General features: G+C 50.6%; 1 protein-coding gene across 8 annotated transcripts in view; it reads left to right on the top strand.

The window, feature by feature from the left end:
• Window positions 1-18,957, top strand: part of ARL15 (ARF like GTPase 15) — a 1,560,154-nt gene that overhangs the window by 1,156,182 nt on the left and 385,015 nt on the right. The window lies entirely within an intron of this gene.

The following is an 18,957-nucleotide window of genomic DNA, read 5'->3' as shown; positions in this document are numbered from 1 at the left end:
CGCGCTCGGCAGAGCGTGTGGAGCGGAGCGGCCTAAACAAGCGGCTGAGACCGGGGACTAGCCGGGAACTGGGGCCCGGAGTGAAGGCCCGCGGCCCGGCGTACGAGTGGCGGAGGGGCGGTCATCGGCGCAAATCTGGAATCGAGTGCGGGAGCGGCGCCTTTGAACCTGACGCTGCCCGGCGCTCGCTAAACCTCCCCTGCTTCTCTGTGAAGTGGACGTCCCGAGAAGGGTGCCGGTGGAGGGGGGCGCCGGCCCGGCCTGGAGAGCAACGCGCCCTGAGAGGAACGGCAATCACGAGGCCAAATGGGGACTGCAGCAGCCACATAGAAATACCGAGGACGGCCCTGGTGGGCATGGGGCTGATCCTGGGACCACATACTTCCAAGCGCGTATCAGCACCCCCATAAAACAGCCAGTAATTATAGAGAAGAGTGCTCGGGGGTAGCGGGCCGCCTGCTCCGCCGGCGGGGATCGGGGTCCCGCAGGGAAACGTGACACACTTGGTGGAGTGAAAAACCAAGCAGTGGCAGCACATATCTCTGATATATCAGTGCAGCATCGGGAGACTGAGCACAAACACCGGCCAATAATCGACGGGCGGCAGGGGGCAGGATCGGTGCCCTTGGGGAGTTATGCGAGGCCGCCCTCCCTGATTTCCATTGGTGGAACAACTTTGGGTGGCACCTCTCTGCCCGGCAGTTATGTGGGTACCAAATTTCATTGATTGAAGACCAAGCGGTGATCTTGGAAACAAAGTCGGACATCCACCGGTTGTCTTTGGACCTGCGGAAGCTGAGTGCACGTCTGCTGGCTTGCCAAGTCTAGGTAAATACCCTATTGCCCATACATTCTGACAAGGCGGGAAAACCGACAGGCCGCACAGACCGGGAGGTCTTGCGGCAGGCAGCGGTGACTACCGATCAACGCGATTGTGGCATGTCCGCAATGGGGGGCAAAGAGCAACGCACGAACTCGCAGCTCAAATTGGATACGTTTGCCTACGCCAAAGCCACTCCTGCATAGTCGCATCGTACAGCGGTCACAGACATGGCTCTCGATGGGGACGGAGCACGTAAAGTGACATTGGATGACATTATGGACGCTCTTACTAAGGTACAGTCGACGGTGGGTTCCATCTCTACTGATGTCTCGTTCCTGAGAGCCGACTTCCAAAAAATGACCGCCAGGGTCACCGAGGTGGAACAGGTGACAAAATCCTTATCTAAAGACTCGGCTACGCTAATCCAAAAGGTCAGTCAACTGGAAGCCAAAAATAAAAGGATGGTGGCGAAGCAGGACGACCAAGAAGGGCGCTCGCGCCGCAATAATGTTAGAATCACGGGTATTCCCGAAAGTGAAGGGAGTGCAGCCATGGACCTCTACATTGAAGATCTTATTAAAACCAGACTTCAGCCCAGAGACCTCTCGACCTTCTTCTCTCTGGAAAGAGCACACAGGGTGCCGGGGGGAAGGCCCAACCCGGAGCGCCCCCCAGACCAATTCTGGCCCATATTTTCAATATCCGTGATAGGGACGCTATTCTGCAAACAGCGCGAGTGGCTCCGCCGCTACGTATTCACAATTCAGTGATATCCTTCTTCCCAGACTTTACGGCGACGGTCACCAAACGTCGCAGAAGCTTTCTTGAAATAAAGAAGGAACTTAGACGGAGGAAGCTGTCTTATTCCATGCTGTTCCCGGCGAGGCTACGGTTGGTGGCGGATGGCAAGGCTTGGTTTTTTTGATACGCCAGAAGAGGCCTACGACTGGCTCGAGGGTTGGCGGCGAGTGGATGGATCCATGCGAGCGGAGAGACAACCGCAACAGCGTAGGGAGGAGGTGGACGCCGGAGAACACAGTTCTGAACAGGAAGAAGATGCTATGCGGTGACCAGAGGTCGAGGAGTAAGGTCAAGTGGACTCATATAATTGGGACTCACTGAACTTGGATGCAGCGTATATCACTTGGGCGAGGTTGTACAGAGGGCCTTAAACGTGGATGGGACGATGAGAACCAGATGCCCCCTTTTGCCCAGGGGAGCACGGCAGCCCGCAGCAGTGGTAATGCCAAGAAGCTGTAGTGATTCTTTGAGGTGAGATCGTCTCTGGGGTGGACTGCGGAGTGCCTCAGACTCCTCGCCCTCACACGCAAGTACTGTTCATGGGTTTCGGATAATAAGCACTCTGCACGGTTGGGGTGGCGGGTAGTTTGGAATCCGTCTAGCAGGGAGGAAGGGAGGGGGTTGGGGGGACAGGGATTGGTTAGATGGTTAGGTTTTTGTTTTACTGTTGTATTTGTAAAGGCACACATATTCGAGACATTCCTGGGCACTGGTCGACAGGGACATCAAGTAATTGAATCAGCATTACTTCTTATACAATCCCACAGTTATGGCGGAACTAGACTTATTGGTCATTGATCAGAGGTCGAGTCCTACGACTCAGATAGCTCCATTAACCCTAATTACGTGGAATGTGCGGGGCCTGGGGGACAAAATAAAGAGAGGCTTAGTTTTGCAATGCCTAAAACGTAGCTCTCAGTGGTGGCCCTGCTGCAAGAGACACATCTCACAGGCGCCACCTTTAAGGCGATGGACAGGTGGGGGTTTAAAATGGTTGCGCACTCAGAATTTTCCTCTGGTTCAAGAGGGGTGGGTATCGTGGTCAGAAAACAGTCACCACTAATAGTACATAAAATAAAGACAGATGGATACGGTCGATTCGCGGCTATTGCTGGACAATGGGAAGGGCGAGCTATTAATATAGTGTCAGTTTATGTTCCCCCGGCCCTGCATGCTGTCACACTCCCGGCTCTGAGTGACTTTTTACTTGACCTTCCAGAGGGAGAGCTGCTGATCGGGAGGGACTTTAATGCAATTATAGATGGGTCCACGGACCGATACCCCGTGAAAACACACCATACAAGTAGTTCGCACCTGGGGAGCTTTCTAGAAGCGCTGGGACTCACTGATATATGGAGAAGTCACCACCCCACAACACGGCAGTTCACTTTTTACTGTGGGGTTCATAACAGTCTATCTAGAATAGATTATTTCTTCGCCACCACGGGCAGTTTGAAAAATGTTGAAAAAGTAGAGCTTAGACCTAGAGGCATCTCGGACCACTTCTCAATGTTGCTGACATACATATGGCACAGAGTGAGGCAGCACGTCTACCCCATTTTCCCAGGCTATTTACAGGCTCCTAAGATCCGAAAAGCTAGCATTGAGGCGACACAACACTACTTCCAAGAAAATGCCCACTCGGTCCGCTCTCCGACTATCCTGCGGGAGGCTTATAAGGCGGTTTTCAGGGGACATGCCATTGCGTCCATCACAGGGCATAAACTGGAAAAACAGCAGGAACTGAACGATATAGAGCTAGAACTATATAACGCCACGGCCCGACACACCGCCAACCCAACACCGGCTACTTCCCAGCACTTGCGTTTGATGCAACATATAGGGAATATCTTAGGGAACCAACTGAGCTAAGAATGCTGGCCACACAACACAGGGTTTATGACACAGGTTATAAAGCCGATAAGCTTCTGGCGTGGCTTGATAACAGGGAGCAGGGGAAAAAATGGATAGCGCGACTCCGAACGGGGGAAGGGCAGGAGACGGCTGATCCAGGAACGATAGCACGTACCCTGGCGCAGCACTTTCCGCAGGTATACGAGTCGTCCTCAGCGATTTCCACGGATTAAGCATTGTCCTATATAAAAGATATTGATATGCCCAAACTCACACCGGAGGCCGATCTCACGGTGGAAGAATTGTTAGTGGCGATTAGCTCGCTGCAATCCGGGAAGGCGGTGGGGCCTAATGGTATACCGATAGAGCTTTATTAGACGGTGGCTGGGACCGTTGCCCCGCATCTGTTATATATGTATAATGATAGTTTACAAGTGGGTGAACTCCCGCTGGATCAGCGAACAGCCACTATAATAGCAATCCCAAAACCTGGAAAGCCCCCTGAGGAATGTGCCTCATATCGCCCGATCTCCTCAATCAACGCAGAGGCCAAAATTCTTGCAAAACTCCTTGCGCTCAGGTTGACGCCACACCTGGCGACTCTAGTACATCCGGACCAATCTGGTTTCAAGTCAAATAAACTTTATTTCGGAGAATATCTCCATAAAAGATGCATAGAATTATACTATTATAAAAATATTTAAAAACATGCATAGAATTAGTTAAAAAATGGTTTAAAATATTTAAAACATTTAGAACACCAGGACATCTATATGGCCGCTCGTTACAACAGTCATATACAGTTTAAACCAGTACAAATTGAATCAGGTGAGCGTTTTCAGGTACCGTCTCCTTGTATGCCAGAAAGCCCCCAGAAATTTGGCCACAGCAAACACAATATGGGCAGCCATTTCACTCTTGAGGATTCTAAAGGCTTCATGACACCTAGTAAAACCCAAGTTCCTGCAAATGGGGATGATCCATTTTCTCCGCGCCTCACTATAGCCCGGACAAAAGAATATTATATGCAGTTCAGTTTCATCACTTACTCTGCATGCCGGGCAAGTGCTAGGTGCGGACTCAATCCAGTGACTAGTGAGTGCACGGATTGGCAGGGACCCATGCCTCCATTGCAGATACAGCTTCCTTATTAGTACTGGGTGTATATTGTCCAGGGCTGGTTCCAGGCTATAAGCATTTTTAATACAAATAGATTGCTCCGTGAGGGTCCCAGGGGTTGTGCAGGGGTGCAATGTGGGAGCCTTGGAGTCATAGTACATTTTAGTGAGGGCCTTTTTTGGAAGCCTGGGGCAAGCATCTAGAGGATCATTCCATAGGGTGTCAAGGCCTAGACCCACCAGACTACTCCTTACAAATTTGAGCCAACCAATGTTCCCCGAATTCGGAAGGCTAAGGACTTCCTGCAAGCCCTGCCTATAATGGATCAATTCGGGCACCGCCCACAATCTATGCCAGTAGATCAGAGGGCGGAGCGCCAGATCTTCTTCCAGGGGTCTAATACCTAAGTCAAGTCTTAGTGGCACTAAAGGTGTACTTGGAGGGAGGGCTACTAAGCACCTGAGAAACCTGTTCTCCTCCTTTGCCAAGCAAGACGAGACTTTGTGGCCCCATAATTCACTGCCATAAATAACGGCTCCTCTGGCTTGCGCCCTATAAATGTGGACCGGAGGGCCTATGGGTTTAAGAGTTGACCTATTCTTCCCCAACAGCCTTAATATCCCACCCACATGTTGTACTAGTTTTAGCTTTGCTTTTTCCTGATGCGGACCCCACCCCATTTTCTCATTGAGGGTTACACCAAGATATTCAAAGGTGTTAACCCGTTCTAGCGTATTGTTCCCTATACTGGGAATGCAGTGGAACCTAGGCGGGGGATTGAAGGCCATAAATTTGGTCTTCGTGGTATTAATCTCCAGTCCGTGCTCTCTACAGAAGTCCACAAAGCCATCCAGAACACGCTGGATTCCCATCGGCGACTTGGAGAGGAGGAGGGTATCATCCGCAAACATAATTGCCGGAACCCTCCTTCCTGCCAGCTTTGGGACGTCAGAATTAGGGACCCCGTTGAGGTGGTCAATGACCCCATTGACAAAGAGGCAGAACAGGGTCGGTGCAAGTACGCACCCCTGTCTTACCCCTCTGCCAACGGGAAACTTGTTGGATAGGGCGCCCTGCTTACCACATCTCACTTGAGCATAGGTGTTGGTGTGAAGTCGAATAATCATCGACAATAGATCACTTGGTACCCCCACTCTAGCCAGCACTTCCCACAGCTTACCACGTGGAACCAGGTCAAAGGCCGCCCTCAGGTCCACAAATACAGTATAGAGGCTGCCACCCTCCAATTGTATTGTTTTCCAATATATGAGGGACAGCCTGAAGACCTGGTCTATGGTAGAGACCTTTTGTCGAAACCCAGCCTGGAGGGGGCTCAAGATTTCCCTATCTTCGATCCAGTTCGAAAGTCGATCCAACAGAAGCCTCGCGAAAAGCTTCTGGGGGACGTCTATCAGACTGATCGGTCTGTAGTTGGCTGGAAGCAGAGGTGAACCCCTTTTAAATATAGGGACAATCTCTGCCCCCAGCCAAGTAAAGGGAACCGCCATACCGTGGACAATGGCATTAAAAAAGTACGAGGAAGTAGGGGGCCCAGATTCTAACCTCATGTTTTAAGAGGTCGCCTGGGAGCTTGTCAAGTCCTGGCGCTTTTCCCGAGGAAAGGCGAGCAATCGCCATTTCCAAATCCTCCAAGTTAAAATCTTCCATCTTGGAAGAATTACCAGTGGTTAGGGACACTATCTCTCCAGCCTCGGTTCCCAGGTGATCCAGCCCAGCTACACTATAGAGGGATGAAAAATGTTCCTCCCACGCTTCGGGCGCAATATTTGCCTCTATAGCCAGAGCAGGCTCAGCAGAGCCATGTTTCACTATTTGCCAGAACTTCCTGGGATCTCTGACTTTGAGAGCAGATGTCATTTCTGACCAGTTCTCCCAGTCCCAATCTATTTTGGCATTTTCAAGGAGGAGCTTATAAGCGTATAAACACAACGCGAAGGTCCTAAGTCAAAGCATAAACACAACGCCGCGTGATGCTGTATGTGCAATCCCTTACATTTAAACTTAGAACATTATTGCATCACCAGGCAGAAAGATTAAAGGGTCTATCGGGCCACCCTTAATGGCGGAGCTTCGTCATGTATGACCCTAAGGGATCAGAGGCCGGGCCCCTACACTCGTGAGCCACCCGGCCCTACTGGGTGCCCGTCACGGTGATCCCTGACAGAAGAAATCTCATGCCACTGGTGTGCATCCAAATAGTTAAAAAAGAAATAAAAAGAGTGCAGTGCAATAATGTGGTAGTGTACTAAAAATGACTACGTGGTCAAAGAAATCAGTTTAATATGAATTGACCAGGTGTCATGTCTAAAAACCAAATAAGTCAAAAAATCTATATATGACTATTCCCTGTCTTGGTCTGTCTAGGTCGACATGTTTCAGCCGATCTGGTTATTTCACCCGGCTTTCTTCAGGATTTTTTGACTTATTTGGTTTTTAGACATGACACCTGGTCAATTCATATTAAACTGATTTTTTTGACCACGTAGTCATTTTTAGTACACTACCACATTATTGCACTGCACTCTTTTTATTTCTTTTTGAACTATTTGGATGCACACCAGTGGCATGAGATTTCTTCTGTCAGGGATCACCGTGACGGGCACCCAGTAGGGCCGGGTGGCTCACGAGTGTAGGGGCCCGGCCTCTGATCCCTTAGGGTCATACATGACGAAGCTCCGCCATTAAGGGTGGCCCGATAGACCCTTTAATCTTTCTGCCTGGTGATGCAATAATGTTCTAAGTTTAAATGTAAAGGATTGCACATACAGCATCACGCGGCGTTGTGTTTATGCTTTGACTTAGGACCTTCGCGTTGTGTTTATAGTCTTACTTTGGGGACTGAAGGTAGTATAGTCGTTAAACTGGTCCCTATTAGACCCTTCTGTAGAGATTTTGTGTTATTGTGGGAGCTTATAAGCGGCCCGCTTTTCCCAAATAACCAGATGGGCCTCCCTGTTTTTGAGTGTCTGGAGAAGGTCTGCCTTGGCTTTCCTGCAGCTGGCATTGAACCAGGAGGCTCTTTCTCTCCTCGCTTTCCTCTCCCGAACCACCGGGTTCAATACCTCAGCAAGGTTATTACACAGGGTCAGATGAATATCCCCCAAAGAACGGCATCCATCAGGCGAAGGCAATTGTGGGAGAAGCCTTCCCACCTTTTCGAGGGCTGGGGCCACTAACTCATAAATCGCCCGGATATGATTTGGTTTTTCCAAGAGTTTTTCCCACCTTATTCTTCGCCTATTACTGGATATAATTAAACTTGTCACCAATGCTCTGTTTTCTACCACAACAGCATTGAGGAATCCGTCGGCTGCTAAGGAGAGGGACAGGCCATTATGATCACTATCCGGCCTGGGGACTATTTTAAATTCTTTGACTAGTTTCCAATCCTGTAATCTAGTTAGTATATAATCTATCCGGGACTCATGGCCTAGTCTATTAAAAGTTGGTCGCGGTTGTATGTCCCCTTTAAACCTGCCGTTGCAAGCTCTAAGTGAGTTTGCAAGGGTCATAGTTGTTATTTGGCAGAAACACGCCTCTAAACCTAAGACGCCTGCACGGGGTGATGGCCCGTATCCCATACATTCAGGAACCTGCGGTCATACTCTTTGGATGCGCGAATGGCATTCGATATGGCTGAGTGGACCTACCTATTCGCGGTGCTTCTGCATTTGGGCTTTGGCCCTAAATGTTGTGCTTGGATCCGTCTACTATACACCAAACTGGTAGCACATGTTACGGCCAATGGTCATATTTCTGGGAGCTTTCCGTTGGCACGGGGCACGCGTCAAGGCTGCCCTCTGTCACCACTGCTATTTGCCCTTGTGCTGGAGCCAGTGGCAGCGTGGATTAGGTGGGAGCCGATGATCTGGGGAATCCGATGGGCGGAAGGATGGGAGGACCGTATCTCCCTCTATGCAGATGATGTGTTATTGTATATGACCTCACCCAGGCGCTCCATACTGGTACTCCTAAATATTTGTTGAATCTTTGGTAGGGCTTCCGGGTACACCATAAACTGGTCTAAATCGGTCATGTTTGTTCTACGTGGTCCACCACCGCAGCTCCCAGAGGAGTGCCCATTACAGATCGCAGAGGACACGTTTAAATATTTAGGTATATACATAATACCCAACCCGGATATTTTCTTTAAACGGAACGTCATGCCCCCCTTGGAGTGTTTGACAAGTTGGTTAAGGGCTGGTATGACGGAGGGATAGCACTTCCAAACATACAGTTATATTATTGGGCGGCCCAATTGAAAGTCATTAATCAGTGGATACACGCCCCTCAGGCGAACCCTGCCTTTCAAGCGGACAGATCGGGACTGGGAACAGACGGTATGCTGTCAGCCCTTTATAATAAAAAGCAGACCCCCTCATTAATAGGGCCCACAAGACATACAGTTACAATATGCAAAACAGCACATGCCAAACTGGGCTGGCAGGGGGTCATAACACAACTCACTCCGCCCTGGGAGGCGCAAAGGTTAGGAAACCTCCGGAATTGGAAGGGGTTCACACGGTGGGACACAATTGGTATATCCACAGTGGGGGACATGTGGCACAAAGGAAAAGTAATCACATTCGAACGTCTTCAACAGCAGTACGAGTTGACACCTTCCGAAGTCTTTAGATATATGCAGGTGAAACACGCACTCCAGGCGGCCTTGACACCGGGCGCTGAGGTCCTGGAGGCAACCCCACTGGAGGACCGGCTGTTGACAGATTACATGCACAAACAGGCTACCTCTCTCACCTACCGGAAACTAATTAACAACCTGCCTGATCCCACCAAGAGACTTCGGGAAAAATGGGCCCAGGAAGTGGGAGATCTGGGCAATACTGAGTGGCAGGAGGCACTGGCTTCACCAAAGGAGGTGGGAATATCTTCAAAACTCAGGTTGGTGCAGCTTAAAATACTGCACCAAACCTACTACACGAGGCTCACTCTATACAAAATAGGTACAGCATTGCACCCGTATTGCTGTGGGGGTGAGGGCATGTTTTACCATACCCTGTGGCAATGTCCAAAGGTCACAGATTACTGGGTTAAGGTGATGAGAACAGTATCACAGGCGGAGGACGTATCGCGAATACCTAAGCCCAGGAGATGTTTATATATTTGGGAGCCGAATGATCTTACTCGTACAGCGCAGAATTGGGCCACATTGGGGATAATGCTTGCTAAACGCAATATTGCACAAAAACGGGGCTCAGCAGACTTACCAACACTCAAAGCATGGTGCAAAGATATGGACTCAGCTATGGTGGCCGAGAAAACTGTATATGTCAGTCGTGGATGTCTGCGAAAGTGGAACAGGGTATGGGGAAACTGGAATAAATTCAGGGGATATATATGTGCACCGCCAAGGGTAATGGAGGAGGAGGGCATTGATGATGAGGGAACAGAAATTGGAATGGGGGACTGAACGAAGGGGTGTCGACAATAACTATGTTAGGAGGTTTGATTAGGGGCCAATGCTTCCGGAATATCAAATGCGGAAATTTAGCAAATGTGTACGATGTTTCTATGACGTGTGTCTTGGTTTTAAGCAAAACAATAAAAAGAATTTTAAAAAAAAGTGAGGTTTGGGCCTCAAATGTTATCCTGAAATCATTCAGTTTTTGAACTGGGAAAGATGCAATGGTGTTTAGTGACTATGTAGAGAGAAGCAATTAGGTATTCTTCTCCTTTGTGTTTTACTGTTTTTATAGGACTAAGGGTGATAGCAATAGTCGTAAACTCACTTAAACTTTGTAAACAATTTTAGTGTTTTTGTTTTTTCATTCATATTAGTCGTCTTATTACAGGCAAGCAAATTGTAATGCACAAACCATTAATGTGAGTGTAATTGTTTAACCAATTGCAATACTTGATCACCTTCCTCTAATTTGTCCTTTTTGGAGGTGACCTGAGAGCTATCACATAGCTCTGCTGCTGTCTTAAAACTGGCACAAGGGCTGCAAATGTTTTGGGCAATCTCACAGACTATTGGTCCTGTCTCCCCAACCATTTCTGGAGCTAAACCTATGCCTAAAAACAAACATGTTAAAAATCAATAATATTTGAGTTTGCTGAGCTTTCAAGCTCACATTTCCTTTCTTAGAATCATGACCCATAAAGATATTCATCAGCTGACCTAACAGAGAACATAAATGTTGTCAGTTCCTCAGACAAGGCTATGATATGCCTTTTATGATTAGGTTTGACCTAGGGAGAGCTCGAGCATTTTTGCCATCTTTTGTGCTTAAACAAATCACAAAGAAAAATTGCATACATGCATACCTAAAGGGGCTTTAGCTTATCCCTTTTTATCCATTGGTCTGTTCAGTTGCCATTTGTTTTGATTTAAAATCTTTTATTCTTTTTTTTTTTTAAAAACCAATAACATTACACTTAACAATTCCATAATGTATAGAGAATACCTCATCATATCTACATTACATCTGACATAAAAATTCTAACAATAAGTGCAAAATATATCAAGATATGCTTCGATATTTCAAAGCTCATCATAGATAAAGTGTGCAGAAATGGCAAAATATAAAACTTAAATGACATGATTACTAGCAATAAGAGCAGAATATCGCACTTTAAAAAAAAAAATCATACCTCATCATCGGTAGGGATCAAAAAGTAGTGGCATGAACCTACAGTGACAGGCTATAGGGCCAGCCAAATCGTTACAAAGTGCAAATGTGATTTATACATTTAAGCCAGTCCCATAGGATTGCCAAGAGCTAGTGCAAATGTATGCGTTTGAATGGGTCTAAATAAAACTTAATATCGACCAATGCGGTTGCCATACTATATTACCCCTAGAGCTTCCAAATTGACAGTGCATTAAAGAAACCCGCAGGTTAGCCACTAGACTCTATAATACAAAAAACTCTATCTAGGGTCCGCTATGTTAATGTAAAATTGATTGATAAACCTGCTAAAACAAACCTGCCATTAAAAATGCCCGCACGTTAGCCACCAAACTTTATAAAATAAGAATGACCTCTAAGTAGTGTGCGCTAAGTTAATAAACCTGCTAAAACACAACTTCCCTAGATAATTAATACAGCGTTAAAATCTCCCAAACCAGCACTGTCCTGCTAATGCCTTTATAAAGACAGAGCATTATAGCTATACTACCAGGCCACTGTCCCACAATGGGTGCCAATTCCATAATGTAAATGAATAAAATATTAAGCCTTCAACAAGTCACATACAATGCCTAAAATGAGTTTATTGTGTATAATTGAGGTATTTCCTAATACAAATGACATTCTGTATAAAAGAGGCAACTCTAAGACCCATGTATGAATCCGCCAGGGAATATAGCCGTAAGTAAGCTTCATTGCAGGTTCTAATATTATTAGCTAAAATCAATTGTTTTTAAATAAAATATCCTAATTCCAGTATAAAAGCTACATAATAAGTAAAGCTGTCAAGAATTCCTGTCATACAAGGGAAACACGCCCTTATGTAAACAGGAGAGCTGTTACATAACTCAAGGGAAACACGCCCTTATGTAAACAGGAGAGCTGTTACATAACTCAAGGGAAACACGCCCTTATGTAAACAGGAGAGCTGTTACATAACTCAAGGGAAACACGCCCTTATGTAAACAGGAGAGCTGTTACATAACTCAAGGAAAACACGCCCTATAAAGGGAGGAACCGGGAGGTACAAGGCTGTCGGATATTGTGTTTACACCGACGTACCTGCTTCGTGAAGAGCAGTGTTCCGGAGTGGTGCTCCAGTAAGGCAAGAACGGAGGTAGGTCGAGTCGTTACTCCCTGGGCCGTGTCTTGCCCCATCGTCACCTGTGAAGGACCCGGAAGCTCTACCGGTCAACCATTGAGCTTCGCTTTTTGACTCGGCTGAGTCCAAGCGCAGTGGCGCTTTTGCTGGTTGGAGTCGTAACTCCCAGCCCGACCAGAGACACAGGGACTGCCAGCTGTAACGCACACCAGGAGGTGTTTGCCGCGTTACAGACTCGGAAGTCCACAGGATCGATCGAGCGGCTGCTCTCGGTTCAGTCTTCTTGCTTGTGATTGGGGTATCGGTGACGCATCACCAGGAGGTGACTCCGCGTCCCGGTGCAGTCTGAGGAAGAGGTTGAGCGGCTGCTCCCTTCAGGTAGAGACCCCGGCTGGGTGTTTCCCTGACTCCTCGATTCTCCCCAACACTCTTCGTGCCCCTCACAGCCTACCGATTGGCATTGTCGGCCATTTCATTTCTGCCCTCTGTTGGCATACGCCGGGATCGGCGTATATGCAGAGGACGGTTAGGACCATCCGTGCTGTGGGCTGGTAACGTACTTAGCCTGGAGGATTCCAGTGACTATAACTTTTGTTTGTTCTTTGTATTTTATTTGCCTTCATTAAAAGAACTAACCCTTCACAAGTGGTTGCGTCCTCATTGTCGTGTCTGTTAAACGATCCTGAGACGTTCAGGGCGTTACAAAAGCACATTGTGCTTTTAGCTCATCTTTCCTCTCATGGACATTTAACAGCTTCCTCTGGCTATTGTTTTATCTTTGGAAAGGCTGCTAAAACGTGAACGGTGCCCAGTCGTAGACGTGTTCAGACAAAGCGATGTTGGATGTCAATATAAGGTATCCCTATAGGCCCTCATTTTGTGCCACTGTGATTTATCTTACAACTGAGGGTCTGGTAATGTCTTTTGCACGTCTAGTTTCAAACTTGCTTTTAAAAAGTACAATCTTTAATTCCCTTTTACTAAGGTGCTTTATACTCTCAGGCTCATCTAATAGTGGAAGATCATTAAACTGGACCATCTCTGTGGTGATATACAAGAGCTGTGTGATTGTCACTGCATTGTCTTGTCTTAAACAATACCTTATGTAAACATAGTCTCCTCTTAACTCCAAATAGAATGCTACAGCTGAACGGGCTTCATTGCTAGTAGGTATTCCAAATATTGCATACCAAATTCCTTATGTACTATATAGGCAGGTTCAGATTGCGGTATAGCAAGTAGTTGTCGAAGACAAATGTTCTTCTGTATTTGTACAGTAATGATATCTGTAAAACCCTGTAACCCACCGCTATAAGAAGCAGCAGAAACAAATTTGGCTCTATAAATTGAGACCATCTCCTAAATTAGTTTACAGCCTAATTTAGTGGCAAACCTGCAAATACCTTAGCAGGTATGAATCATCTTTAGCCTATTATTTTCAATATGATTGGTTCAAGACCTATGAGAATGCTCAGATAAGAAAATAAAGTAAACATTTCAATGGGTCTACCGTTGATATAGTGAGCATGTGATTTACATGCTCCCTTTCCACATATCGTATAGGTTTTCTTTAGGTTTATTTTTAGTTCCCGGTCCTCCATAAATGCTGTGAAGTGATCCATTAGTCTTTGCTGCCCATTTGTAGGCCTTGACAACAGGACAGCGTTATCAGCATAAAGGCAGACAGGGACTACCCTACCTCCACTCATGGAGAGTCAGTGGCCACTTCCTAGAGCAAACTATCCATGCCATTTATTAATAAGGAAAACAATAAGGGAGTCAATATGCGCCCTTTCCGAACTACTCTACAAATGTTAAACAGTGAAAAGCACTATGTATTAGGCCCATTGCTCCCTGGCTGATAGGTTCCTATATAACTTCGATAATAGTGACATTATTTCTAGCGAAGTTCCCATCGTGGACAAAGTTTGCCTCAGGATTGAGTGGTTTACCAAATCAAAAGCACTGGACAGACCAACAAAACATAATTGTATATGGCTGGTCTTAGCCATCATATATTTCCCTATAAGGAGATCTAAAGTAACACAGCGTTCTACCATTCCCAGACCCCTTCTGAACCCATATTGCGACTCTGTAAGGACCCTATTATCCCTGGCCCATTGTTCAAATCTTTCTAAAATCACTCTACCCTAGATCTTAACGGAAGAGTCCGGGAGGGAAATTGTGCTGTAATATTTAAAATCACTTTTAGAGTCCCTTTAAAAATCGGAATTACCAGTGTCTCTGCCTAGGTTGTTGGAGTATATCCATTCATAGCCACATTCGATTTTTGAGTCAAAATAGAAGCCCACAAATCCGGCAGATATTTCTACTTATCATCCGAAACCCCATCTGGTCCTACTGCTTTCCCACTGGCACTTTTCTCAATAGCCCTTACAACTTCATCTAGAGTGATCATTCGTGACCAACTTCCATTAGTATTTGTACATGTTGTGATAGGGTTCTTGCCTCAGTGCACTCAGTTGTGTGGTGAGCTAAAAATGCTGGAAGAGTGGTCAACCCTTATTTGCATCGGTACATGTGAAACTAAATTGGGAGCAGTATTGGTTGTCAGAAAAGGGAAATTAATTGTCTGCCAGAATAATGCACAATTATTTGTGTCTGCAGCTTCTTCTAGCTTGTACTGCTTCCTAAGGAATTGTGACCAAGGATCGGTCTCTTGGGAATATATGTAGGGCAAGTTTAAGCTTTTTTGATGCTAAAGAGCAAGAATCGTCAAACCAGTTTAGCTGACCTGTCCTACTGTACCTAACACTCTGTGAAAGATGGTTATTGCTGGGGTTTGTAATCTTCCCAAAAGCTATTATAATATCCATATGATGAACTGCCACAGATAAACAGGACTCAAGGTCCTGCTTATTATTATCTATTATTCTTTTGGTGAACTGACTAGGTTCCTTGCCAGTAGGGGTGGGGGACTTTGTGTAGCGCAACTACGCAGAATTTTGAAAAGAAATAGTGGAAAATGAGCGCACAACCTGAGGGACCGTGTGCCCGGGACAGGGGTCTCTCGTGCTTGGGCAGGCTCCCCGATCTCCCCGGCCTGGCTGAGTTGAGAAGCAGGGACCGGCCCCGGGCCTCCTGAGTTTCGGTCAGGGCCTGGGAACCCACGTCCTTGCGGCCTGCCAAGTGTCCATCTGCCCGGGACAAGGGTCCCTGGTGCAGAGCCCCAGAGCCCTGCAAGGGCAGGCGGGAGCCCTACCGCTTTGGCTCGGCACGGGCAGATGGCAGTCCTTTCGGTCCCGGTCATCTGGTCGCACCCTTCCCTCGGCCATCTGGTCGCACGCAATGCTTTCCAATGGGGCGACCAGATGGCCGGGCTGCCCTGGAAGTCCTGATGACGGCTCATTCACCTCCCCGATCCCAGCCAGGGCTCCAGGAGGTCGGGTGCGTCCGGGCCTAGGGTCCCCCGAGTGTCTCGGTGCGCACGGGTTCCCAGAAAGAGGGGTGGCTTTCCTCCGGATTAGTAGGGGCAGGGTATGCCGGAACACCAACCCCCCGGGCTGGCGGTTCTTTGCCGGGGACCATCTGGTCTATGCCCGGACAACACCTCCCCTCCCTCTGGGGGCTCGCTCCTCCGTCCCACGGCGTGTCAAAATGCCCGGGACGGGCTCCATGGGTCTCGGGCAGTCCTCCCCCGGGCCCGAGAGCTCCGGTGGTCCTCTCCGTGCCTGAGGCCCTGCCGGGGTCCCCGAGCCCCCGGGAAACGGACCCCCCGAGCCCTGCTTGGCAGGCGGGAACCCTACCGTGAAAGCTGAGTGTGGGCAGATGGGAGTCTTTTCGGTCCCGGCCATCTGGTCGCACCAATCCCCTCGGTTGATCTGGTCGCACACAATGCTTTCCAATGGGCGACCAGATGGCCGGGCCGGCCTGGAAGTCCCGATGAGGGCTCATTCACCTCCCCGATCCCAGCCAGGGCTCCAGGAGGTCGGGCACCTACGCGCCTAGGGTCCCCTCCATCACTCGGTGCGCACGGTTTACCAGAAAGGGGGGTAGCCTTCCTCCGGATTACTAGGAGCAGGGTATGCCGCGATGCCCCTCCCGGGGATGGCGTTTCTCAGGGGGGGACCAGATGGGCTGAGCCCGGACGACACCTCCCCGGCGTCTGGGGCTCCCTCCTCCAGCCTGCGGCGAGGCAAAGTGCCCGGGACGGGCTCCATGGGTCCCCGGGCGTCCGGACCCCGGGATCTCCTGCGGGCCTCCCCATGCCTGAGGCCCAGCGTGGGGTCTCTGAGCCCCCCAAGCCCTGCAGCCCCGGAGCCCTGCTATGCCCCGGAGCCCTGCTATGCCCCGGAGCCCTGCAGCCCCCGGAGCCCAGCAGCCCCCGGAGCCCTGCAGCCCCCGGAGCCCTGCAGCTCCCGAGCCCTGCATTCCCCGTGCCCTGCAGCCCGAGCCCTGCAAGGGCAGGCGGGAGCCCTCCCACGAAGGCTCGGGGCAGGCAGATTGGCGTCATTTCAGTCCCAGCCATCTGGTCGCACCAATCCCCTCGGCCAACTGGTCGCACGCAATGTTTTCCAATGTGGCGACCAGATGGCCGGTCTGCCCTGGAAGTCCTGATGAGGGCTCATTTGCCTGCCCGATCCCAGCCAGGGCTCCAGGAGGTCGGGCGCGTCCGCGCCTAGTGTCCCCTTAGTCTTGCGGTGTGCACAGGTTACCAGAAAGGGGGGTAGCCTTCCTCCGGATTATTAGGGTACTCTAGGACCCCTCTCGGCCTAGCAGTCCTCAGCCGGCAGCTGGAGAGGCCAGGATGCTGCCCCAGCCCTGGGTCCGTCCCTGGGCCTGCCGCGAGGCAGGCTGCCCTGGATGGGGTCCGGCGGGACCGGGGAACCTCCTCCTGCCGGGCTGGGTCCAGGGGCCCCGGGGAGGGCGGCCTGCCCAACCCGGGCTCTGTCCTCGGTCCTGCCGCGTGGCAGGGTGCCCGAGACGGGGTCCGGAGGGCCCGGGGAGGCGTCCCCTGCACCTCCGGGCCTGGGAGCCCCAGCTGGGTCCAGGGGCCCCACCGGGCCCCTGGTCTGGTGCTCCGTCCCTGGGCCCCGGCCTGCTGCTCCACCAAGGGCCCAAAACAGGTGTCCGTTGGTCCCGTGCAGGCCTCCCCTGCTTGTCAAGGTGTCCGCGGGCCCCGGGTCGGAGGGCCCGTCGGGGCCCCCTCGCAGCCTCCATGGCTGGGGCCCAGCTGGGGCCCTGGGCCTCCGGTCTCCCATGCCCCGACGCCCGCTCACTCTTTCATTGGGGCACAGAGTGACCAGATGTCTTCCCTTTCGTGCCCTGCCATCTGGTCGCACCTTTCCCCTCGGCCATCTGGTCGCACAGATCCCCTCGGCCATCTGGTCGCACAGATCCCCTCGGCCATCTGGTCGCACAGATCCCCTCGGCCATCCGGTCGCACCCAATGCTTTCCTATGGGGTGACCAGATGGCCGAGCTTCCCTGGAAGTCCCGATGAGGGTCCATTTGCCTCCGCGATCTTAGCGAGGGCTCCAGGAGGTCAGGTACTTTCACGCCTTGGGTCCCCTCTGTCACCTCGTGTGCACGGATTACAAGAAAGGGGGGTCATTTTCCTCCGGATTACTAGGGAGAGGGTCAGTCAGACCTCCGTGAGGTCCAGCGATTCTGAAACAGGGGAATGCAGAACCCGGCCCGCCCTCCGGGGCCCCCAGGGGCCCGAGTACGCACCTGCCTCTCAGCCCCTTGCCGATGGTCCTTTTTCTCCGAGTTTGCTCAGTCAGACCTCTGTGAGGTACGGCGATGCTGAGACGTGGGAAGGCAGCATCCGGGCCCGCCCGCCGGGGCCCCCAGGGGCCCGGGTACTACGCACCTGCCTCTCAGCCCCTTCCTGATACTCCATTTTTCTCAGAGTTTGCTCAGTTAGACCTCTGTGAGGTCCGGCGATGCTGAGACGGGGAAGGCAGCACCCGGGCCCGCCCGCCGGGGCACCCAAGGGCCCAGGTATGCACCTGCCTCTCAGCCCCTTCCCGATGGTCCTTTTTCTCCGAGTTTGCTCAGTTAGACATCCGTGAGGTCCGGCGATGCTGAGACGGGGGAAGGCAGCACCCGGGCCCGCCCGCTGGGGCCCCTAGGGGCCCGGTTATGCACCTGCCTCTCAGCCCCTTCCCGATGGTCCTTTTTCTCCAAGTTTGCTCAGTTAGTCCTCTGTGAGATTTGGCGATGCTGAGACGGGGAAGGCAGCACCCTGGCCTGCCCGCCCGGGCTCCCAGGGGCCTGGTTACGCACCTGCCTCTCAGCCCCTTCCCGATTGTCCTTTTTCTCCGTGTCTGCTTGCCCCGGGAGCAGGCAGGGATGCTAAGCCAGCATACCCCCTGCGCAGGGTGGCCTGCCAGGGGATGCCCCAGCCGTACTCTGATCGCTTGGGCACTCTCGGTACGTTTAGGGATGGACTGCTTGGCCAGTCTCGGCTGTTGTTTTGAGCAAAGCGCTTCCACCCCTCATGGACCGTCTGACTCGAGGGCCTGCCGCCTGGCGGGAGACCCTACCCAGCAGAGCGAAGGCCGAGCGACCCCGGCACCTCGTGCCCCCCAGGTGTCTGATCCGAGCGGGAGGGGTCGG

Source organism: Triturus cristatus, chromosome 2_1 (genome assembly GCF_964204655.1).
Source record: "Triturus cristatus chromosome 2_1, aTriCri1.1, whole genome shotgun sequence".
Taxonomy (NCBI): domain Eukaryota; kingdom Metazoa; phylum Chordata; class Amphibia; order Caudata; family Salamandridae; genus Triturus; species Triturus cristatus.
The sequence above is the reverse complement of the archived record's forward strand: the minus strand, read 5'-3'. Positions and strand labels throughout refer to the sequence as shown.